Genomic DNA, 25,016 nt, shown 5'->3' on the forward strand with positions numbered 1-25,016 from the left:
AAGAACCACTTCTAAATTGTCCACGCTTTCGTGGTGAGGTTCAGGGGGCCGATACTTCGGCCCTTGGAATTAGCCCGGCGATCGCCTCCCGAATTAACGGGACCTGTGACAATAACAAACTTCGTTACACTACTTTAAGCCTATGAAAATTTAGGAAAAAGCTACTTACCTCCAAATGATAATGGTTTAACTTTGCGGTGAGCATGTACGGCACTCCTTTGCTGTGTAAAATATCGGTTATGTCAAGTACAGACATTAGAGTGAAACGAAAGGACTCTACTGTCCTCTGTGAAGCAAACATCTTTGTGTTGATTTGCTGACATTGCTGTTCCGTCGCGTTGAGCATGCTGAGGAAGTCTTTGAGAACCTGTGAAAAATTGCGTTTTGATAGATTGTGTACTGTTTCAAAAACTGAATGTATTTTCTTTTTCGCATTCTAATGACAACTAACATTTATTCTCATTCTGCTGCTGAAATTTTAAAAATTGGATAACTTGTAATTCAACTTCTTTAGGCTGAATGAGAGAAGATAGATTTTACCTGGATATCGTGAGAACCCTTCCTTGTTCCTTCGGCAGAAATTTTTGCATTCAGGGCGTCAAAAACATTGTTGTGGAGCAAAGTAAAGCTCTTAGTGCCATGGGTGTCCTCAAATTCCGGTGTGTTTTGTTTTCTGTAGATACGAAATCCAATTGCAACACTCCTGCTGGAAAGCCGAATTACGAAGTTCGGCCCGTATATTAGTGAACGTTCACTTAAAAAAGCAATAGTATGTATACGTGTGCTTTTCTGCAACTGGGATATCTCCCTGTGTGGCCACTGGCACCGACATTTTCCGTAGGTTACTTGGATTGATGTGGGAGGTTGAAAGTGGTTTTGAAAAGAGGAAAAAGGAAGAAAAAAACGCTGTCCCGTTACTGCCTCTCTCAATTGAGGGCACCTCCACAGTTATGCGCAGGGGAAGGGGGAATGAGAATTACAGAGACAGAAGAGAAGAGGTAAGAGTAGGGTGGTGAAAAGCATTCGCACCGCAGCACATAGCGTGCGTCCGAAACCACTGCGATGATCCGCAACCATCAGGAAAAGCCGCCGGGAAGGCCGGGCAAATAAATCACCGAAAAAGAAGAGGATGAGCCGAAGAGGTGCATCAAATGATGGGGAAAACACTCGCGTGAACACAGAGCACACGCACGAAAGTAAAAAGAAAAAAAAAACCGAATGATTCCAGTTCAACCAAAAAAAATAAAAATCAGTTGAATGCGCAGATTGGTGTCATATTGGAAAACACTTGCGTGAGCGCGTTGCGCAAGCACGAAGAAAACAAAAATGTTCCAGTTCAACGAGAAGGGAAAAAAACGAGTTGAACTCACAGATTAGTGTCCTGTTGGTTTCGGTGAATTAATCCAGCGGGTTCACAGAACACTGGCAAGGGCGCACAGCCCAAACACGAGAAAGAAGGAAAAAAAAGAAAAAAAAGGTTCAGTTCAGCCAAAGAAAAGAGAAAAAAAGAAAGAAAAAGAAAATGATGTTTAGCTGAACACACAGATGAGCTGAACACACAGTGTCGTTCGGTCTGGTTAGGCGGTTCTCGGTGCTGGTTGAGTGGCTAAGTACCGGATAGTTTTTATTTTTTACCTGGTATTTGGTGTGTTTTTCATTATTTCATGCAGGATGCAAAAAAAAGAAACCAATAGTAACGGCGTACACCATAGATACGCATACTGTTATTACCGAACCAACATGCAAATATCTTGGCGTTGTTTTGTCGCATGACTGCTCATGGAATGCCAATGTTGATCCCGTGCCTGGCAAAGCGGCAAGGGCTCTAAACTTCATTCAGAGGAACCTAAGATTGGCACCCCGAACATTAAAAAATACAGCCTATCTCACATGTATTAGACCGATTTTGGAATACGCATGTCCTGTGTGGACCCGATGCAGGCGAACTTGATTGATAAGCTTGAAAAAATACAAAACAGAGCTGCGCGGTTTGTTTTAGGGCGGTACGAGCGGAGAGACAGCTGCAGTGCTATGAAAGCTGAATTGGGTTGGGAATTGCTTTCTTTACGCAGGAAAACACTGCGTTTGAAGTTTTTCTTTTCTGTTTTTCATGGGCGGACTGGGATTGACCGTCATAACTATTTCAGTGAACCCAGTTACATATCTAGTCGACATGGCCACCGACGCAAAGTGAAAGAGTATCGTGCAAGAACGACCATGTTTTATAATTCCTTTTTTGTGATGACCGTTAGAGATTGGAACCGGCTGCAAGACAAGCAAGTGTGCTGTATAAACGAAGAATTGTTTTATTCCAGTCTGTAACCCCCCCTGCTATAACGCCTTTTTAAGCAAAGCGGGGCACTCACCGAATAAAGAATAAAGAATAAAGGATAATTTTTGTTTTCTTGATCTAGTCTTAAGGCTGTACTGATGTCGAGGCATTCTCCGGGTCAGGATCATTCCCTGTGGACGGCCTCGCTACACAATGATGACTGACCTCTTTACTTGTTTCTCCGCAGTGGCGTGAGCAATAATTCCGTCGCTCTGGTACCTTAGGGTGGAAATTTCATTAAGCTGAATAACCCTAAGGCGACACAAGAACATCTCCATGCTGTGACCCCAAACTACCAGAGCATAACCGACGTGCGGCAGTTTGGTCGCGGTGGCATTGTATGTCGGACACCAGATCAGCAATATGTAAAGGATCTTCTTAAGTGTTCTTCCTTAGCTTCGATCCCGGTAAGTGCATATATATACCGCAACATCTCGCATGCACTAAAGGCATTGTGCGTGGGGTTGACACACAACTAAGCCTTGCGGAGACGCTTGAGAAGCTGTCGGTGGCAGGTGTGGTGGCAGTTTACCGGTTGTTGCGCGTCGCGGCGACCGCAGTCTGCGGGTAGCGGGGCCGATCGCCGTCGCTCCGTCGAGCCAAGGACCAGGGGAGAGCTTTGAGCAAACTTAACGGATTTATTTACATCTTTACAGTGAGTTGTCGAGATGACAGAAGAGAAGAGAAGAACTAGTGGTTTCACAAACCACGAGCGTGGTGGTTGAACTTTACATAGTTCAGAGCGACGTCCAGCACTCTGCCGCGTCGTTTTATGCCCTGTCGGGCTCCTCCTCTCCTAGTCGACCACCAATCACGCACACACAGGTGAGGGGGGGCGAGCATGCAAGGTCCACGTGAACACTGCACTGTGGTGGCACCAGCAGGGCTTTTCCTCGTCGTGTGTGTGCCTTTAGTCGAGAGTGCCCACGATCCTGGCCGCATACTTCAGAGGGTCCGCCGATTTTGTTCGCTCAATTAGCGGGGGGATCCGCGGCAGCCGCCGCTGTCTCCCCCAGGAAGACGCCGTCCCTGTTGTCCTCTTTGTGGCGTCGCGGCGTCTTGGCGACACTAGGTCTCGTCCTCCGGGACAATGCCTGGCGGGCATAGGCAGTCAGCCGGTCGGCTACTTGACAATGGATTAAAGAAGCGCCGCTCTTTCGAGAGGTGCCAGGTTCGTGGAATCCTCCGGGGAGAGCCCTTTGACCAGCGCCGTCGTCGTCTGCGGGTTAACGCGCTAACGATGCGTGGCCCAGGCGGGAGATAGAGCGGCGGCTCCAAAACCCTCTTTGGCGACATTCCACACTGTTGGCGCCGCTGTTAATCAGTGGGCGCCCTCTCGTGGAGTCGGCCTCTCTTGCTTCCTCCGTCCAGCCGTGGCGAGACTGTCCTTTCGGCACTAATCCGGCGTGGCAAATGACCCGCTGGGCAAGGCATAGCTTGATCGCTACAGCTCCTCCGCCGACGGGAAGATCTCGGACGTCGGGTAGTATCAGCTGCTCGACGGGAGAGATCACAGTAACCGCAGTCTCCCAACACCATTTAAACCACAAAGACCAACCGCTAGAACCAGCAAGCGCCGGCAATGAGTTTTCGGCAACCAGGCCGGTCTTTCAAATGTGCCACAATGCACCTACGCTTTTTTTTGTTCTTTTAAATGGCAACCACACTAATACTCTTGCCCATAGCTAAAAATTTCGATTACTCCAAATACCTCTTAAAATCATTACGGAAAACGTCCCTCAACGTTCCGTATAACATGACGCTCAGCTAAAGAATTCAACTAATCCCTGAGCACATACTAAAATAACAAAGGGTAATGCAATTTCGTATACTAACACGCTCCTAACCATAGGCGATATCTCTCTCACCTAGGTATCCTTAAACCCTCATCTGAACGTGAATTTTCTCAAGGAACAAACGCAAGGAACAGTAACACTTGATGTCGTACACGTCAGGAGTGCGTAACAAAACAGGCGTTAATTTTGCGCTAAAACTCCTGTACCGAATGTTTCTCCCCATGAGCATTTCGAAAATTGCTTTTGTTTGGTTTTATTTTAAAACCTTCCCAAACCTTGCTCATTTACTCTATTGAAGACGGCATGCGATGCCGCGCTTCACTAAAGGGCACGAAGCATAGAAACTCCGGCGCCGCTCGGCTACGCTACCACGCTTTCAAAACTAGCGGGCGTACCAAATCTTCATTTGCGACTTGCGTGCTCGTATCTTAAAAAAAACTCCTTTCATGCAGTCGGTTGACTGATGTGGGCCACTGCTTCCGCATAACGCTGAACAATTCAACTCAAAATTTTGACAAAGCTTATACGCAAACCAAATCTAGAGGGAAGAAAAAAGTATTCAAGCAAACTAGCTGTGGAGATGACACAGGTACACCACTTTAAAACCAAATATAACCAAACAAGTATGTTTCCAAAAAAACTCCTGTGTCTGACTCTCCCGTTTACAGCCGTCGCTCCCCCTTCAGCCGTACACGGGGCGGTCGTGGTCTTCGATTCTGAAAACGCGCGAGACAACAACGTGCACGAGCAACAAGCTGAACTGCAGCGTTACGCCTCATTTGCGATTTTGGCGGGCTTCTGTCAGTTCGGCGTAGGGGACCGGAGCGATGCGTGGGACAGAGTGGCCATGCCTTCTTTGGGCTAGCTCGCGTGTGGTGCTTAGCTATTGTGGCTTTTCCTTTTTTTCTAGGACCCCTTCTACAATCCCGTTCCCGCAAAGCTTTAAATCTCCTGCGTACATTCCGTCGCGGGGATGCGCGCTGGGGCCTACGCTTTTGCCGCTGGCGCCTTACTTTCCGCCACAAAGGCCTCTTCGCTGAACTGGCCGATGAGCTACCCTCTTTTCTTTCTCCCCGATGCTTGCTTCCTCCTTCTTGCCTTCGCTTTGTCGCGCGCGTACCTTTCACTCCTCTACGGCGACGTCTACGACCGACTTTTTCTGCACCGTTAGGAAATTGGCCTCGGGTTGCGTCATCGGTAGTTGTACAGCTCAAGGGTGCTTCTGCACCACCTGCCACAGTGTTTCGGCACTTTGATTTCTTGGCTCTGTCGCCTTGTCTGGCCGATTCACCTGTACTAACGCTGTACTCAGGTGCGCCCTGAAACGTTCTGTGGATAGAACGGAAAGACCGGCGCTCTCCACGCAATTACACTCGCGAACCCGCTTTCCTCTTACTTTTCGTCCGGTTGCTCGGACGCATGCAATGTAATTTTGACGCTGCTGCAAAGCTCTTATTTGCTACGCTGACAGGTTTTGCGCCTTCTTTTACACGCGTAGTACTGTTCGTCCTTCTCGCGGATTTGCGACGTCTCTTTCGTCTGCGCCGCTTTTTGCGTGTCGTTTCCGAGCCTCCCGATCGCATCTCACACTCGTGAACCCTCTCAAAGCTTTCGTTAGCTGTCTCAGTCGCGCGGTCTAAATGATCTTCGACCTGGTCATCTTTATTCTCACCCTCTAGACCAGCGGACTGGTTAACACACTTAGGAACAGTGCAGCTGCTTGCCTTCAAAAAATCTTGCTCACATTCTTGAGAGCTGTCTGCAACTGCACTGATACTATTCTCTACGCTCGCTGCTTCTGAGCCTTCTCCGGTGTTCTTGCCTACTTCGACCTCATTTGCAAGATCCACCGTCGCGACAAACACAGTTGAGGTCTGTGCCAGATTGTCTAGAGCTATTCTAGCTGTTTCGCTAACAGTTAACTGGCAAAGCACCTCGTCGCACTCGCTCTGGCCTTCGTCGGCCTCTCTACTCAGCGCAGCCTCTTTAGCAGCTCTTAAATTTCGTTCTTCATCGAACCTGCTGCTATCCTTAAACGTGCTAGCCTTCTCTAAAGCCCTGGGCTGCACCTCTTTTCTACAGACAGAAGTTCCGAATAACCTGAGCATTTCTGCCTTAACTATATACCTCGTAGTTGTTCGCGTCCTGCTCACTGAGTCGCGCAACAGCTTCATCTGCCTCGCAAGGCAGAACCGTTAGTAGCATTTGACACCATGTGTCTCGCTCAAATGACAGTTCCTCGCACTTCCGCTCAAATATCCTAAAGTACAAGCCAATATCCCCTGAATCTGTATATGGCTGCATGTACCTAGACATCCAGAACTCGGCCATTACGTTGCGATAAGGTACCACTTGCTCGGGACTACTGCCTGACCTCTTTCTCGACTCGAGTTCTCGTTTGTGGATCGCAATCTCGTGCTCCAGTCTTTCTATTTCACGCTCCTGTTCCTCACGCTTTTCCTGACGCTCCTGTTCCTGTTGCTTTTGAATCTCGTTCCACGTTGCTTTAATATCTTCACTGGTCAGATTCAAGCCCTCGGTAGCACCAACAATTGCGTGTTTCTTCATCCCCGCATTTACTTCTGCTCCCAGCTCCTCCCCCAGAATCAGGAGCTGATTCTTCAACAAACGCTTCCAATCCATGACAGAGAACTAGTGTGGTGCAGCTCACTCTCTACCCAGAAGTTCCATTAACAACTGCTTCTGTGGTAGCCTCTACCAGCTAAAAGATTGCACTTCTATCTTATCAGCCCGGCAACCAAAAAACCAAAGCCAGCACTCACCAGTCCACAGCTGCCAGTCTCCATGATCTCGGCGTGTTGTTCATTCTCCGTCCTCCAGGCTCACATCCAACCGCTTGCCATCCAGTTGTTAGAGATGGGAAGGAAGGTCGCTGCTGATGGCATACCACCACTGCCAACCAGTTGTAGCGGATGGAAGAGGAAGTTGCTGATGGCATCCCACCGCTGCCAACCAGTTGTTGCGCGTCGCGGCGACCGCAGTCTGCGGGTAGCGGGGCCGATCGCCGTCGCTCCGTCGAGCCAAGGACCAGGAGAGAGCTTTGAGCAAACTTAACGGATTTATTTACATCTTTACAGTGAGTTGTCGAGATGACAGAAGAGAAGAGAAGAACTAGTGGTTTCACAAACCCCGAGCGTGGTGGTTGAACTTTACATAGTTCAGAGCGACGTCCAGCACTCTGCCACGTCGTTTTATGCCCTGTCGGGCTCCTCCTCTCCGAGTCGACCACCAATCACGCACACACAGGTGAGAGGGCGCGAGCATGCAAGGTCCACGTGAACACTGCACTGTGGTGGCGCCAGCAGGGCTCTTCCTCGTCGTGTGTGTGCCTTTAGTCGAGAGTGCCCACGATCCTGGCCGCATACTTCAGAGGGTCCGCCAATTTTGTTCGCTCAATTAGCGGGGCGATCCGCGGCAGCCGCCGCGGTCTCCCCCAGGAAGACGCCGTCCCTGTTGTCCTCTTTGTGGCGTCGCGGCGTCTTGGCGACACTAGGTCTCGTCCTCCGGGACAATGCCTGGCGGGCATAGGCAGTCAGCCGGTCGGCTACTTGACAATGGATTAAAGAAGCGCCGCTCTTTCGAGAAGTGCCAGGTTCGTGGAATCCTCCGGGGAGAGCCCTTTGACCAGCGCCGTCGTCGTCTGCCGGTTAACGCGCTAACGATGCGTGGCCCAGGCGGGAGATAGAGCGGCGGCTCCAAAACCCTCTTTGGCGACATTCCACACTGTTGGCGCCGCTGTTAATCAGTGGGCGCCGTCTCGTGGAGTCGGCCTCTCTTGCTTCTTCCGTCCAGCCGTGGCGAGACTGTCCTTTCGGCACTAATCCGGCGTGGCAAATGAGCCGCTGGGCAAGGCATAGCTTGATCGCTACACGGTGCAGTAGACTCGTTGACAACAAACGACATCCCACAGAGTCAGTGATTGCGACTTTTGCAGGTACGTCGTGTCCGTTAGAAATTAAAGCATGGCCATTAGTGTTTCGAGTAGATCAGTTAGTGTCCCGCCCATTACAATGTCATAACTGCTGGAGGTTTGGACATAGCTCTCGTGACTGCAAATCGAAGGGTCGATGTCGTAAATGTGGTGAACGCCACTCAGATCAAGATTGCAAGGCCCAAGATGACTTGTGTTGCTTGTGCGGTGGACATCATGCAGCTGATTTCGCAGAGTGCCCAATGCACCATGAAGAAATACAAATACTAGAAATCCTAGACAAAAGGAGATGCTCTAGAAAGGAATCCATTGCAGCTGTTAAGGAGAGAGCCTATGGCTATGCTGGCGTTGCAATACGTCATTCATGTCAGGATACTAATATCGCGCAGGCAGTTGAGGTAGCAGTAGGAAGAGCTATGGCTACACTTATGGATCAATTGGTAGCTAGCATCTCCGAATGCATAGCACAAGTTTTCAGTAATCAAATTACTAAACTGTTGATTCCAACTGCTTTGGGTAATCCTGAGCCCAATAAAATACCGACTACCACTGATGCTACTGCAGTATTAAATGATGAGCTGAATAACGCGGAAAACATCCAGGGCCCCTCATAGTGCATGACAAACGTTGAACAAGATAAAGTGTTAGACCTAAGTGTGTCTACTGATGTCGAGCTTGATGCTCGGGCACGGAAACGCAGCCGGTCCCCATTAAACCATGACGTTTCAAGTTCTCTTCTGTCAAATCCCAAAAAGACTGTCTAGTAAAATACTTAGAGAAAGTATTTTGGATAAAGCTATCTCCGCAACAATTCTTACACCAAAATAGCGTCGCTGAGAGTTCTGCATTGGAATTGTCGTTCTCTATTTGCTGCTCTTACTGATTTACATTTCCTGTGTGATAAACTAAATCCCCATTTAATCTTACTTCAAGAATCTTAGATTGCTCCTGATACTAATATTCATTTTAAAAATTACCGTTTGTTCAGACTACACCGCCCCACGAGAGGTGGCGGAATAGTGACAATGATTTCGAACAAACTTTGCCACAAAGCCTATCTGATGTGTAAGTTCCTCTCTCCAGCATACGAAATATTAGTTGTAGGCTTAACTCTCCAGAGCGGGCAGGTTTTGTCAGTAGTAAACGCTTACTTTCATTCAGGCGTACATGACACTCGGCCATTAGATACCCTAATAACCACGTGTGGAGGAAACGTTTTACTATAGCAGGTGACTTCAACTCCTACCATGTCACATGGGGACTAAAAACTGATACGTGTGGCAGCCGGTTGGGGCATTGGGCCCCAGATAATTATTTTTCATGTCAGAATTCGGGAAGCCCAACATACGTTGCAGTCATACTTCTTCAGCGCTAGATTTAACTTTTACAAGCTCCAACCTTAATGTTTCATGTTGGTCAGTCGTTGATTGCGAAACAAACAGCGACCAGTTACCGATAACTTTCGAAATAGAAATTCAGATAGCCTCATCAATCTCTATTACTCGTACGCATACTAACTACTAAAATTTAAGGATTTCTTCCTTTCTTCACTGTCTTCGTTGTCAGATAATAGCTCGATGCCAAAGGCTCGGAGCTTATATTCTTCATTAAAGAATTCCCGTGAAAAATCTGAATTCGTGGTGTCGTCAGCGAATCATAACTCAAATTCTCCTTGGTGGAATGACGATTGCTCGAGGGACTATAGACGCAGAAAGGCAGCACGGAAAAAGCTTTTGTACAATCAGTGCCATCAAAATTGGAAAGACTACCCGTTCGTTGCAGGTGTTTTTAAACGTACAGTTGCCAAGTCAAAAGAAGATTACGAAAGGCGGAAGTTTGATTATCTTTCTAAATCAAAGAATAAAAAAGCGTTATTTAGATTCCTACGAAGAAAGAAAATGATGCCGCAATCAATAAATGCAGACTCTATTATTTTTAGGATGACTGCCAGTTGGGCGTGTTGGTAAAGGTTCATGATGAGACAAGTGCAAAAAATACACACACTCAGAGAGGACACAGATAAGCGCTTGTCTGTGTCCTCTCTGAGTGTGTGTATTTCTGCGCTTGTTTCATCATGAATCTATTATTTTGTCGGCTTAAGAAACAGAAGCTTCATTTGAAGTGATTGGTAAGGAATTGGAGCAACGTTTTTCCAGCCAACTATCTCCACCTCCTTCACAGGCGCTAAGGGACGCGGACTTCACAGACGTTTCCAGGCATGAATTGTCGCAAGTGTTAGCTAACTTGCCATCAGCGGCTCCGGGCCCTGATGGTGTTACCTCGTTCATGTTGAAAATGATGCATAAAGAGTGCCAAGAATACCTATTGGATATAATCAACTATTCTTTAAGTATGGCATGGCTCCCATTGGAGTGTAAAATAGCAAAGGTTATACCAATACTGAAAGCTCCGCGGTAAAGGATACGTTTTGGAGAACATTAGGCCCATTGCGTTAACCTCAAACTTTGTAAGTAATTGAGAGAATCCTGAACGTTCGAATAACAAATTTCATCAATGAGAGAGAAATTCTTAATCCATCCCAAATTGGCTTCAGATCCTGATGCTCAATATGGCAGGCCCATATAGACCTTGAAAGTCGCATAAAATTAGCTAAGCGGGAAGGAAAATATGCTGCGTACATCACTCTCGGTATAGCAAAAGCGTACGACAGCGTTGAGCCTATAGTGTTAATTAACCAGCTGCACAACCTTAACTTCCCAAACTATATACAGTCATGTATAGCAGAATTTTTGCGCAATAGAACGTTTTATGGTTACAAAAACGGCATCTCGTCTTCTAAATATGTGCAAACAAGAGGTGTCCCGCAAGGGGCCGTCGTTTCCCCGGTGTTGTTCAATATCTTGATGAGCTCTGTACCTCGGCACCAGGACGTCCACACTTATGTATATGCGGACGACATCGCATATTTTTCAGCAGCAGAGGACATTCATAGGCTATTTAAAATATTACAGACATACCTATCAGCCGTATAAATGTGGGTGATAGCTTACATCTGTATTTAAATGTCAAGAAATGTTCTGTTTTAACATTTCCACTCAAAGACCCATTTGACATTTCGCTCTCCTGTCACCTGGATTCTATCTCTCAAGTAGTTAATTTGAAATATCTGGGGGTGATCTATGACCAATCAATATCTTGGAAGACACACATTGAATACATTGCAGCAAACGGAGGTCGTGAGATGGGAATATCAAGCAAAATTAGTAATAGTCGCTTAAGTATGCGGAGAAATACTCTTATCTCCGTGTATTGTATGTATATTCGCCCGGTGCTTGAGTTTGGGTGTGTGTTATACACGCGGGGGCACCTGCCTACTAGATACATCCTCTGGTAGTCACAAAGAGACAAGTCTTGAGATTATGCTTAGGTCTCCCCATGTTTGTTTCAATCAAGACCTTGTATCTTGAAGCTAGGCTTCCCTCACTTGCGACCTGTTTTAAATTGTTAGCTACACAGGCATTTTTTAGGCTCTATATCACCGTCAAAGCGCTTAGAAACAGTTTTTATTGACCGTCCTGACTGGTTTTTTGGACAATACTAGCCGAGGTTTCGTATACCCCAAATTCTGGTTATACAGCGCTTTCTGGATTATTTAGATCTTCAAATTGATGCTGTTCCTTTAATCAGTACCATTAACAATGCTATTAAATTACAGTTTGATGATATATTTCCGAAAAATTCAAAATTGATGCTGCTCAGTTTTTTAGAAGCTATATTAAGCGATGACCTGGCACATACGCAAATACAAGCAGTCATAGCAACTGATGCGTCACAAAGAGAAGAAAAATGTGGAATTGGTATTTTTTCGCCTGCCCTAGACTGGTCCTTTTCACTTCGCCTTCCCAATTTTGTGCCCATATTCGAAGCAGAATTTTTTGCGATAATTCTAGCTCTCCGTAAAATAACTGCTTCAGTAAGAACTGCAGTAATTTTAACAGATGCACTATCAGTATGTGCCTCCCTTACTGCAGATGAGAACTCGCATGCTCAGAGTGCTTTCAAAGCATTAGTTCCCTCGCATCTCAATCTGATCAAACTGCTCTGGGTTCCTGGACATAAGGGCATTTATATTGTCACGTAAGAGTGAGGGTAGCCCGAAGACAGGAGACCGGGTGGCTAGTAGAAATAGAAGGAGATCCGTTTATTTGGCGGACTTGCGCCCACTAAAGGAAAACAGACACATCGGCTCAGCGGGTGGCGAACAGCGTGTACGACGGCTGTCGGGGAACAGAATGTCCCACTAGATCGCAAGGCGCGTTCACCATCCGAGATACAGTCACCGTAGCGTCTGGCGCTATCTCGTTATCAACGAATGGTCGACGTGTGGGCCATGATCTTCGCAGATGAATCGCGGTGCATCCTGGACCACGATAAGGCCGCGTGCCGGCGGTATCGGCATGCGAAACACTATCCGCAATACGCCTCGCGGCATTGCTCCCCTCCTCAACGTAAGCATCGACCCGATGCTTTTTTTAAAATAAAACCAAAACAAAAGAACAGCCTGTGCGAAGGTAAATGTCAAATAAGCATGAATCACGCACACATAAACAAAACAAGAGATGCAAACAGGGAGCCTCCTTTAGCGCGCATGATAGGGCTTCAAACGGGCGACGTGTACCACTTCTTGTCGTGCGCGGCGTCGTTGGGATGAGCTAGCCCCATCAGGGACCACTTCATAGTCCACTTCAACCACTTGACGGATGACTTTGTATGGGCGGAAATAACGGCGCATGAGTTTTTCGCTTAATCCTCGGCGGCGAACGGGCGTCCAAACCCAGACTCTGTCACCTGGCCTGTATGTTAAATCGCGTCTCCGCAGGTTGTAGCGTCTTGCGTCGTTTCGCTGTTGGTCTTTTATGCGCAGACGAGCAAGCTGCCGGGCTTCTTCTGCGCGCTGAAGGTAGGCGGCCACGTCTAGGTTGTTTTCATCGGTGACATTAGGCAGCATGGCGTCCAGGGTGGTAACGGCATCCCTCCCATGGACGAGATTAAATGGTGTCATTTTAGTGGTCTCCTGCACCGCGGTGTTGTAGGCGAAGACCACGTAAGGCAGAATTAAGTCCCAGGTCTTGTGTTCTGTGTCCACGCACATAGCGAGCATATCGGCAATGGTCTTGTTCAAGCGTTCCGTGAGACCGTTTGTCTGCGGATGGTACGCAGTTGTTCTTTGGTGATCTGTATGACTGTATTGTAAGATTGCCTGAGTAAGATCAGCAGTAAACGCCGTTCCCCAGTCTGTTATTAGTACCTCAGGTGCGCCATGACGGAGGAGAATTGATTCGACAAAAAATTTGGCAACTTCTATGGCTGTGCCGTTCGGAAGGGCCTTAGCTTCAGCGTATCGGGTAAGGTAATCAGTGGCCACTATGATCCACTTGTTACCGGATGTTGACGTGGGGAAAGGTTCAAGCAGGTACATACCAATCTGTTGGAATGGTCTCGACGGGGGTTCAATTGGCTTGAGAAATCCAGCTGGTTTTGTTGGAGGTCTCTTCCGGCGCTGACATTCGCGGCAACTCTTGACGTACCGCGCAACATCTGAGGAGAGGCGGGGCCAGTAGTATCGTTCTTGAATTCTGTGGAGTGTGCGTGTAAAACCGAGGTGGCCTGCAGTGGGTTCGTCATGTAACGCTTGTAAAATTTCTTGTCTGAGGCTGCTTGGGACGACAAGAAGGTAAGCTGCCTTATTCGGTGCGAAGTTCTTTTTAACTACCACCCCGTTTTGCACACAGAAGGAGGATATCCCACGCTTGAACAGTGCAGGCGGTATGGAGGCCTTTCCTTCGATGTAGTTGATCAACTGTTGTAGGATCGGGTCTGAGCGCTGCTGTAATGCAAAGGTGCTGCTGCTGATAGGCCCAAGAAAGGCATCGTCGTCTTCATGGCTTGGTGGGGCGCCGACAGGGGCTCTTGAGAGGCAGTCTGCGTCGGAGTGCTTACGACCAGACGTGTAGACTACCTTCACGTCAAACTCCTGAAGCCGTAGGCTCCATCGAGCGAGGCGGCCAGAATGGTCTTTCAAACTGGCCAACCAGCACAACGCATGATGGTCCTTTACGACCTTGAAGGGTCTGCCATACAAGTATGGGCGGAATTTCGAGGTGGCCCATACTATCGCAAGACACTCCTTCTCAGACGTGGAATAGTTCACTTCCGCTTTCGACAGTGAGCGGCTTGCATACGCGATGACGCGCTCGCAGCCCTTGTGCTTCTGAACGAGAACGGCACCTAAGCCGATGCTGCTGGCGTCTGTATGTATCTCAGTTTCAGCATTTTCATCAAAGTGACCCAGCACAGGCGGCGACTGTAAACGTTGTTGAAGTTCTTTGAATGCCTCACGTTGCGCAGCTTTCCATTTGAAAGGGGCGTCCGACTTGGTGAGCTGCGTCAAAGGGTCAGCAATGTGTGAGAAGTTCTTGACGAACTGCCGGTAATAGGCACACAGTCCTAAAAATCGGCGCACTGCTCTCTTATCTTGCGGCTGAGGAAACTGTGCGATAGCAGCTGTCTTCTCGGGATCTGGTCTTACGCCATCTTTGCTTATAACATGGCCAAGGAACTGTAGTTCTTCATAGGCAAAATGGCATTTTTCTTGCTTCAGTGTCAGCCCTGATGACTTATTTGCGTCCAGTACCGTCCGGAGCCTTTTCAGGTGGTCGCTAAAGTTGGAGGCGAAGACGACCACATCGTCCAGGTATACGAGACATATTTGCCACTTGAGACCTGCCAGTACTGTGTCCATTAGACGCTGGAAGGTTGCTGGAGCGGAACAAAGTCCAAATGACATCACTTGGAACTCATACAATCTATCCGGCGTGATGAAAGCGGTCTTTTCTCGGTTTATTTCATCAACCTAAATTTGCCAATACCCTGTCTTCAGATCAATGGACGAGAAGTACCTTGCATCACTAAGACGATCGAGGGTATCGTCGATCCTTGGTAAAGGGTACACGTCCTTCTTGGTTACACTATTCAACCGTCGGTAATCGACGCAAAACCGAACACTTCCGTCTTTCTTTTTGACAAGGACAACTGGTGCTGCCCATGGGCTTTTCGATGGCTGAATTACTTCGTCGTGTAACATTTCCTCAACTTGCTCTCGGATGGCCTGACGTTCACGTGCCGACACACGATAAGGGCTTTGATGGAGAGGGCGGATGTCTTCTTGTGTTTTCATTCGATGCTTTGCCAGAGAAGTGTGTCGGACCTGTGAAGAAGTGGCGAAACAGTCGTCATAACGTCGAAGGAGGTTCTGGAGCAGTTGCTGCTTGCATTGAGGCAAGGAAGGGTTAATGTCGAATGACAGCTGCGAGTTGTGGGTCTGTGGGGTGATGGTCGCTGGATTCGAAAGGGCGAGGGTGTCACTGACTTCCGCGATTTCATCGAGAAAGGCAATGGTCGTGCCTTTGGCCAGGTGACGGTGTTCTTGGCTGAAATTTGTTAGCAGCACTGGGCCCTGCCCATTCCGGAAGTCCGCAATGCCTCTTGCGATTGCGATATCCCGGCCAAGCAAAAGCTGCATGTTACGTTCGACGACGCCATGGGCATTTTCGGCAGTACCAGTGGTTACGGGGATTAGGGTCGTTGATCGGGGTGGGACGTTCACGTCATTCTCGAGCACACGGAGGGCTGCGCGATTATGTGGTGCCGAGTATGAATTTATGGCTTCATCCGAGGAAAGTTTGATGGATCTGGACGCCAGGTCAATAACCGCGTGATGTTGAGTCAAGAAGTTCATGCCGAGAATGACGTCACGGGAGCACTGTGGGAGCACCAAGAAAGTGGCAAGGTATATGTGACCATCGAATGTCACCCTTGCAGTACATCGCCCCGATGGGGTGAGGAGGTGGCCTCCCGCTGTGCGTATCTGCGGGCCGCCCCAAGCCGTCTTAACCTTCTTCAGTTGTGCTGTCAATGGCCCGCTGATGACCGAGTAGTCAGCTCCTGTGTCAATCAAGGCAGTTACCGGGTGGCCGTCGATAGATACTTCAAAATCGGTGGCACGTGGGCTGGAGTTGCGCGTTGGTTTTGGGTTCGGGTTACGGCTTCGTCTTGTTGCTTCGTTTTGCTTCGTCTCGCGGCTTGGGTTGTTGTGCGTTGTCGTCGTCGTAGATGATGTGCTGTCGTCATATATGGTCGTCGGTGGAGGGTCTTCGGCTTCTCCTCTTGAAGCAACCTCACCTCCAAAGGTTGCTGGTTTTAGTTTCCCCTACGGGGGCTTGGGGACATTCTTCGTTCGTTGTTGCTGCGGTTCGGTGACGTGAAGCGTGGGGATGGCGGTGATGGAGAACGGCTGGACAAGTACTCTGTATGGCGCAAGTAGTCTTCGATTGCCGGTGGTCGTTGTCCAGGGCGTGGCCGTGGTGCCCGAGATGAGAAGCCATGCAGTCCCGTCCGCCTGTAGGGGCAGTGTCGAAGAATGTGGCCGGCCTCACCGCAGTGAAAGCATAGGGGACGGTCGTCGGGAGTTCTCCAGGTGTCGCATTTTCTTTGGCTCGGGTGTCTCTCGTATGTAGGGTGGGCGGGTAAGGGCGGACGGCTACTTGGGGCTGCAGCGTACCGTCGAGGACTGGGCTCGTTTCGTCGGGGTGGCCTAGTGTTCACTGCAGCGGCGTAAGTCATTGCTTCGGCCTCTGTTCGAGTCGTCGCTGATGAAGAGCCAAGCGCCTGCTGGACTTCACCACGCACTATGTTCAAGAGAGATGCTCCTTGAGGGGGCTGGGGGATAGGAGGTAGCAATAGGCGTAGTTCTTCTTTAACCACTTCTCGAATAGCTTCCCGCAGATCGTTGGTGGTTAGCCCACCTCGAATCGGTTCCGGGTAGAGCGAGCTGAGCTGACACGGGCGGTTGTATTGCCGAGTCCGGGCGTTCAGGGTCCTTTCTATGGTGTGCGCTTCTTCAGTAAATTCGGCGACTGTTTTAGGAGGGTTCCTTATGAGACCGGCGAAAGGCGACTCCTTCACCCCTCGCATTAGGTATCCGACCTTTTTGTCTTCGGTCATGTCTTGGTCCGCTCGCTTAAAAAGACGTTTCATTTCTTCGACGTACACGTTTTGGGTCTCAATGGGCTGTTGTGTTCTCGATTCTAGCAGCAGCTGGGCCCTTTCTTTTCGCATGATGCTCGTGAAGGTCCTGAGCAACTCATTCTTCAGAAATTCCCAGGTGGTCAGTGTGGTCTCATGGTTTTCATACCACGTTTTGGCGGGGCCGTCCAGGGAAAAGTAAACGTATTGCAGCTTCATTTCTTCATCCCACCTGTTTATGGTAGCCACGCGCTCGAATTGGTCGAGCCATTCTTCTGGGTCTTCAGCGGCATAACCATGGAAAGTTGGGGGTACCCGCGGCTGCTGCAGCATGACAGGGGTAGGTGATTGCGGGGTGCTCATGGTGGCTGTGGAAGCGTCCTTTCGTTGTCGCGTGGGGTCCGGTAGCGGTCCCAGCTCAGGTGGCAGGTTTCGGAGGCGGCGACTGCTTCGAGTATCTGTGTCTTCAGCGTCCTCGTTCTCTGCAGTGGCTGTTTTAAGGTCGTTTTTGTGCATACCCCGCAACTCCACCAGATGTCACGTAAGAGTGAGGGTAGCCCGAAGACAGGAGACCGGGAGGCTAGTAGAAATATAAGGAGATCCGTTTATTTGGCGGACTTGCGCCCACTAAAGGAAAACAGACACATCGGCTTAGCGGGTGGCGAACAGCGTGTTCGACGGCCGTCGGGGAACAGAATGTCCCACAGGACCGCAAGGCGCGTTCACCATCCGAGATACAGTCGCCGTAGCGTCTGGCGCTATCTCGTTATCAACGAATGGTCGACGTGCGGGCCATGATCTTCGCAGATGAATCGTGGTGCATCCTAGACCACGATAAGGCCGCGTGCCGGCGGTATCGGCATGCGCAACACTATCCGCAATACGCCTCGCGGCAATATGAATGAAATGGCAGAAGCGTTGGCCAAGTCATCTTTAAATGGGCCTGTTATTGATGTACTACCGGCATCAAAATTCTTGATAGGTGCCAGATTAAGAAGGAAACTACTATTAGAGGAATTTTCTACACCTTCACTAACAGCCACACCAGAATTCAAGCACTTGTTATATTGAATAGTAAAATATGTCAAACGCGAGGAACGGAAGTCGCAATCACTAGACTGCGCTGTCAAATTCCACAGCTGAATTTATATTTACACAGAGCTGGTCTGGCAACCTCCCTTCCATGTCCTATTTGTGGAGTAAATAAGTCAACTGAACATTATCTCACTTATTGTACTAGATTCTCTGCCTTACGTAAAAACACTTTAGGTGCCGTTTGCCACGTTCTCGGAATAGATTTAAATGCTGAAAATGTGCTTTCTTTCGGGGCTTTGTGTCTAGGCCACAGCGACGGGAAGATGGTTGACGCATTGCAGGAGTTCGTCAAAAGTTCAAATAGGTTTAAGTATGGAAATCATTGTTCAATAGATTTTGAAATTTCCAAATTCATATTAAATCAATTACGACGCTTTATTGCATTACACTACAGATTATTTACAATTCAACCATTAAATTCGTCTTGTAGCATCTTTCTTTTATTTCTCGTAAATAGATTAATTTAATCTGTTATTAAAGAAGAAATTCATCAAAACTATCCGGTTCTTGGCCAATCCCCCAGCGTGGGTATGCGCCACATCGTCAAGGATCTTGACTTGACTTGAAATGAGAGTCCCGATGAACTCAATGTGGTAATCCCGTCACCCTACTTCGCCGGAACGATCGCTCCATGCGCAGCGATAGCCGCAACACACAGACCATGAACCGGCGAATCAGGCGGCAGGAACACCATCACAGCGCGGACAGCAGCAACAAGCGCATCGATTGCCGCGTCCTTCGGGTCTGCCTCGGAGTTCGGGCTGTCCAGAGGAGGGGGCGACTGGGCACTCGTGCTTGCTGCAGGCTCACTGGCGGGAGGGCGAGGAGGAGATGCCAACGCCGATCGACGACCGGAGGCGACAGCGTCTCGAAAATAGCGGCCCGGGACGAGTGCCACGCTGTCTCGCTTTTCGATGTTGTTGACGGCGGTCCTGGCCTTCTCCAGCGCTTGGCGGCACGTCGCGGGGCCATCCGAGGGGGCGATGAGGACGGCGGCCTTGCGCTGAATCTGCCAGGGTGGACAGCGCGGCTCGTTAGCCGGATGAATGCCACTGCGAGGGCGCTCCGCAGGGCACGGTGCTTTCGGGTGGCTGCCGCCGCAGCGGAGGCAGCGTTGATCCCGTGAACAGGTTGCGGTTCACGGGATGAACCGGCCGGCGGAGCTTGAAAAGGAACACCTCCGGTGGTATGGCAGTCCCCTCAAATGTAATGGTGACGCACCCGCCTCGACGTGTACATGAGAGGATCGGGATGGCCGAGTCGATGTTGGCCGTGATGTCAGCGGGATCCAGGTCTTGGTCAATGCCATAGGTGAGTCCAACACACGTGTTGTCCATGAGGATCTTAGACTTGACGTTTAAGGAGCAGATCCTCCGACCATCGAGGAGCTCCGTGGGATCTACTGCCGGTGGAACGTCGACGGCAACGAGGTTGTGTCGGAAGTTGACGCGGACGCACCGGGTGGCAGTGAAACCGGAAAGGAACGCTGCGATCGACTCCCGAGTCATGGCGAGGAAGTTGGCTTGCTTCCCCATGGGTCTGTAAATGATGGTGCCGCCGCGATTTCCCACAGATGTGGAAGAGGGGGGGGGGCGACATGCTCGGGCGCCTCCGCCATATTGACTTCGCGGCGGCCGGGATGAGGGATGAGGTCGGAGGAGGGGCGGAGAAGCGCGGAGTAGAGACAACACTCGGCGCACTTGTCGTGTCTGTTGTTGCAGGCGACGAGGGAGGCGTAGTATGCTCCCATGAGAAGCTAGAGACGGACGAGGTTTCGGTCTCGGCAGACACCGCTTGAAGAGGGGTGCCCTGAGTGGAGCGCTCTTCTTGCGCGTGAGATGGGGTCAGGTTAGTGGAATCCCCAGGGCTTGTGATGAGGTGGTTTGTAGTGGGAGGTTGTCAGCTTCGGAACAACTTTCAACTGGCTGTCCTTTTCTGTTTTATATAGCAGCCTGTAATGATCAAAGCTGACCTGGTGCGGACCAGCCTGATATACATAAAGTTTTAAATGGTTATCTCAGTGAAGAATGGGAATACAAAAAGTAGTCAGTTCTATTTCCAATTTAATTTGAAATCCTGCATTATTGGCAAAATTAATAAAATAAAGACACTCACCATCCCAGGCAGCACAGAAGGTTGGCCCAATATTGGGGATAGAGCGGCATTGCCTGGCCCATGAACGGCCCAGTTTTCACAACGTACCGCCAAGATTGGCTATGCCAGCCAAATAGAACGGCGACGTTGGACCAGCGTTGACAACGTACCCCCAATATTGGTTCTGCCAGCCGAATAGAACGGCTATGTTGGACCAGCTTTCAGAACTTTCCGCCCATATAGGCTGTGCCGGCCTATTAGAACGGACACATCGGGCCAGGTTGTACAAGTAGCAGCCAATATGGGCGAAGCCATCCAATAAGACCGGCATTATTGGCCCGCCGTTTGAACGTTATTGCCGGCGTCAGCTGAAAAGTCAACATCACGATGTCATAATATTAGAATATGAGCCAATTTCTGCGTGTGCTGCTTTTTGGCGCTGTTCTGGCCCCAATTCACGCGCCGATTTTTCAAGTTAGAGAGAGAGTAATATATGTGCCGGGCACAATATTAGAACTATCTTTTCGTCATTAAACCATGCCCCGCCGCGGCGGTCTAGTGGCTAAGGTACTCGGCTGCTGACCCGCAGGTCACGGGTTCGAATCCCGGCTGCGGCGGCTGCATTTCCGATGGAGGCGGAAATGTTGTAGGCCCGTGTGCTCAGATTTGGGTGCACGTTAAAGAACCCCAGGTGGTCGAAATTTCCTGAGCCCTCCACTACGGCGTCTCTCATAATCATATGGTGGTTTTGGGACGTTAAACCCCACATATCAATCAATCAATCATTAAACCATGCACAGCTCGTCGAAATGCATAATCGTTGGTTGAAGTTGTGCAAGGTAGACTTTTTAAGTGAGAAAAAATTACCGATCAAGTTTCTCTGTCAGACGTGACGTCCGATGCGGTGCTATCCGTACGTATGACGAAGCTGCTGCGGATACCGCTGTCTTACGCGTGCATGTAGATGTCGAATATCTGACGCAAATCTTATCGTATCATGTGTCGGGCTAGCTATCTACGCGACCTATTCGAATCTGTTTTGCGTTCACAGCACAGTACGGTTAACGGCACTTGCTGCTGCTTGACGTGTGGGAAGAGCGGGGGTCGTCAGTTGCGTTATGGTGACTGAATCATACAACATATGCAGTTGCCGTGATCTAACACACAGACGCGCGTGCGCACGCACGCACGCGCTATATTCATGCAACGACCACACGAATTCCCAACAACATCTTAGCGAACGGTTGGTAAGGTGTTGCGGAGTGTGTGGGCGTCGTAGGGCACCCTGTCGGTGCCCAGCTCGTTGCGAACGCGAATTTCGGCGTGGAACGCATCTTTTTTATGTAATGTACTTTTTTTACGTGTGCCCAAAACGGTAGGCTGCGCGATACGAGAAGTACGACACACAAAAAAAGAAGAAACGTGAATGCATAGGGCAAATCGTTAATAACAAAAAAAAAAAAAAAACACGCACGCTCACGCCACTGCAGTGGCGTGAGCGTGCGTGTTTTTTGTTATTAACGAAGCACATCTGCTTCCATAAAACATGACAGCCAAGAATGATGAAGTATTCATTTACATACAAATTACTATGAGTTGTTGAAACTCACGCAAAAGAACATAATTTTCTTCCTTGGATATTGATCGAGTGCCTTGGAATTATGCTATGTGAATTTGACACATCAACAGTGCATTATGATTCCCACCATAAGGGGCCACAATCTTGGCAAGTAATAGAAGTACTCTTCCCACCTGATGTGCACCTAACGTAAAGAGGCCTTGTTTCTCAAGTTAGCAATATATATTATATATATATGTATATATAACCACTGGAAAAATATACCAGGTGTAACCAGAAAAAGGTGCACCTGCAGTTTTAAAGTTTAAAAGAAGCAATGACATGCCAACCATCCAAAATAGAACGCCTGAGAAAGGAGCATCAATCAGTATTACAGCAGCTAAAAGCCTGCTAACAGCTGAAGGTAGTCATGCTGCTCTTCCATTCAAGTATAGTGTACACTGAGAAAAGATACTGAAGATACACCATCAGCAAATGACAAAAGCAATACAGACAGAGCTTTCTCTTATAATACAAAAAGTCTTTAGCTGAGAAGGCAAATAAGTCATTGGCACACAATAAGTGCACAAAAAAAAGAGCTGTCGCACGAGGCTGTCAGCGCTTAGACAACACAGGCAAAAATACAGTAGACTGAAGAAGGGAAAACCCATAGCAAAAGTTACCATACTCCTGAGTTCTTGCTTTGCGTGCAAATGAAGCTAGCGTGAAGTTGAACACTAGATTAAAGCACCACAATCAAAATCTGGAAGTCAATGCTTTAGGAATAATACAAAGTACTGAAGAAGCATGCAAAGAGCATTCCTGTGAAGGCAAATATAAAAACAGACTGAAAGCTCTGTGGCCCTGAACAAGACAACACCACAACCAATCGAAGAGCCGTTCGGACACACCAGCAGTTCTGGCCAACACTAAAAAGTCACAAAAACATACCTTTAATGCCTTTTTTACAAGAGAACTTCAAAAGAAATGTGCATACACCAATGCCAGAAGTATCGATGGAAGCTATTACTCATATTCAGCTCTTCATTGAAACACTGACAGAAGATACTTGTACCTGGATGCTTGATTACTTTGGTATAACTCAAGAGCGTCGACGCCAAGTGGCAAAAAAATTATGATGGAAGACTACAATGTGATCAAATGCACACGTCAACCACCAACCAAGGTCCTATGCTAGAGTGAATATCGCAAAAAGTCTTGAACGCCTAATGTCACTGGCTCATACTCAGCGTTCTCAATCAAAATCTTGACCTCCCACACAGCATATTATTTCAACAATCTGCCACCTCTCACCATGTCATGAAACAAGCTCGAGTATACACAAATCCTCCTCCCCGTTAGGTAGTTAGATAGCTCCACTAGTGCTTCACTCTCGGAACACATAGACCAGGGCCGTAACTAGACGGGTAGTGAGAAGGTTCTGAGCCCCTGAAGTATTTTCATGCTCTGACTTTTCGTCAACAATAGCTTAATCTGGGCAAGTTGGTTCATCATGGTTGTGTTCTAGTAACAGTGAGAGAAGTTCAGGAAGAGACAAAAAGGACAGGAAAGAGCGCTGACTGCCAACTAAATTTTATTGAAGGTACTACGCCCACTTTTTTACAGAGTACAAGAACAGTGCTCATGCACAACGACACATGTGAGACCATGATAATATAATCTTAACTGAGAAAAGAATACTCTCTCTCCGAATGAATGAGTGAAGGTATACTGATGCACTGATCCATGGCCTTCCTGACAAGAAAATGCTTTCACAGTCTCTCTTTCATTTCTTGTTCTTGCTTTTTTCAAAAACAGTGTTTTATGAAACATAGAACTGCACTTACATTCTTTACAGTGTATGGCCATGCGACTACCATAGCCATTCTTAACATTTTAAGCATGCTGTCTTGCTCACACATTGGGGCATTGCCCAGTTTGTCTTATGTTTACGTTTCCACGTGTCAATAGTATCTCATACACAACATTATATTGGCATTCAGTATACCTATTCTCATGACGAATGGTGAAATAATGGCTATTCCTGTTGCTTTTTAGTACACACACTTTTGAAAACTTGCAAGGGATGGCAAATAACAAGATAAAATCATATCGGCTCCCCATTTTCTTTATGTTGTGAAACACCTTATGTACGTACGGTAAAGCATGCAAAGATCTTTGGTCATTCTGTTTTTATTTTGGTCCTGTTTTGTTTAACTTGACTTTCTGCAGGAGGGTTTAGCACACGGGTGTGATGGTGCTGTTGGGATATCCAGCATCCTTTAGTCTTTTAATCTGGTTTTTAAGGCTTACCTCATCCTTGTGCTCACATGACTTCTGAAGGGTGGTCTCAATGCACGTGGTGGCAATTCCTCTGTGTAAATTGTGTAAATGTGTAATTATGTGTTATGATGTACTAAATAAGATGTCCGAAGAATCAGAATAAGTGACAGTAGTCAAAGTTTTTGTCACTGCCTTTATACAAATACCAGTTTATTTGTTGCCTCCTGCAGTATTTTAGGGCCTCTTATATAGATAGGATGTTTTCTCACTTTTATTACATTTTTGTATTGATGATGCCATATGCTCAGGAGGTAGAATGTCGTTATGTTTTTTTTGATAACTTCTAGCTTCTGAGCAAAGATAATGTTTCAGAAAAATGAAAAAAGGCTAGCATAATATTAAGACATGGGAAGAAAGCAGAGTTTATCAAAAATGAATGCATTAGTTGGGAATGAGAAAAAAAGATGGATGACAAGTCAGTAATGTCAATTAATTTATATTAGGACACATGAAATGTAGCAGAAGGTGGCAGGTGATTAGTTCCAATGAGATCGAGAAATTATCAGCCATAATATGAAATTGGCTCATACAGGACAGGGAACATTGATTGGGCTTCCACCCTGCAGTGGACATAATATAGGCTTAACGCTAACAATGAGCAAAGCCTGTGAAATTAATGCTCCATGAAATGAGCAGTACTGCACAGATCGCTGTGCTAGACTTCCCATTTTGCATGTTTTTACCAGCTTATCCTGCTCGCTGTTCAGACACAAAGCTTCACCAGAAAAACAATGTTATACTTGGTGAGGATAATGCCAGTGAATCCAGTGTTTTATCTACACCTTTCCTTGCTTAAGTCCT

General features: G+C 48.0%; 2 protein-coding genes across 4 annotated transcripts in view; one reads left to right on the plus strand and one right to left on the minus strand.

Annotated features, from left to right (window-relative positions):
• Window positions 1-25,016, minus strand: part of LOC119178703 (uncharacterized) — a 201,364-nt gene that overhangs the window by 31,635 nt on the left and 144,713 nt on the right. Inside the window, exon 3 of one of the 2 annotated variants that reach the window (XR_012887307.1) lies at window positions 1,371-1,422. The exons of the other annotated variant lie outside the window; for it this stretch is intronic. The gene's annotated coding sequence lies outside the window, so the exon portion shown is untranslated. The remainder of the gene's footprint in view (window positions 1-1,370; window positions 1,423-25,016) is intronic. 2 annotated transcript variants of the gene reach the window in all.
• Window positions 19,394-25,016, plus strand: part of LOC142776137 (ABC transporter G family member 23-like) — a 93,376-nt gene continuing 87,753 nt past the window's right edge. For both annotated transcript variants that reach the window (XM_075879238.1, XM_075879281.1), the window contains exon 1: window positions 19,394-19,531. The gene's annotated coding sequence lies outside the window, so the exon portion shown is untranslated. The remainder of the gene's footprint in view (window positions 19,532-25,016) is intronic.

This window comes from Rhipicephalus microplus, chromosome 1 (assembly GCF_043290135.1).
Source record: "Rhipicephalus microplus isolate Deutch F79 chromosome 1, USDA_Rmic, whole genome shotgun sequence".
NCBI lineage: Eukaryota > Metazoa > Arthropoda > Arachnida > Ixodida > Ixodidae > Rhipicephalus > Rhipicephalus microplus.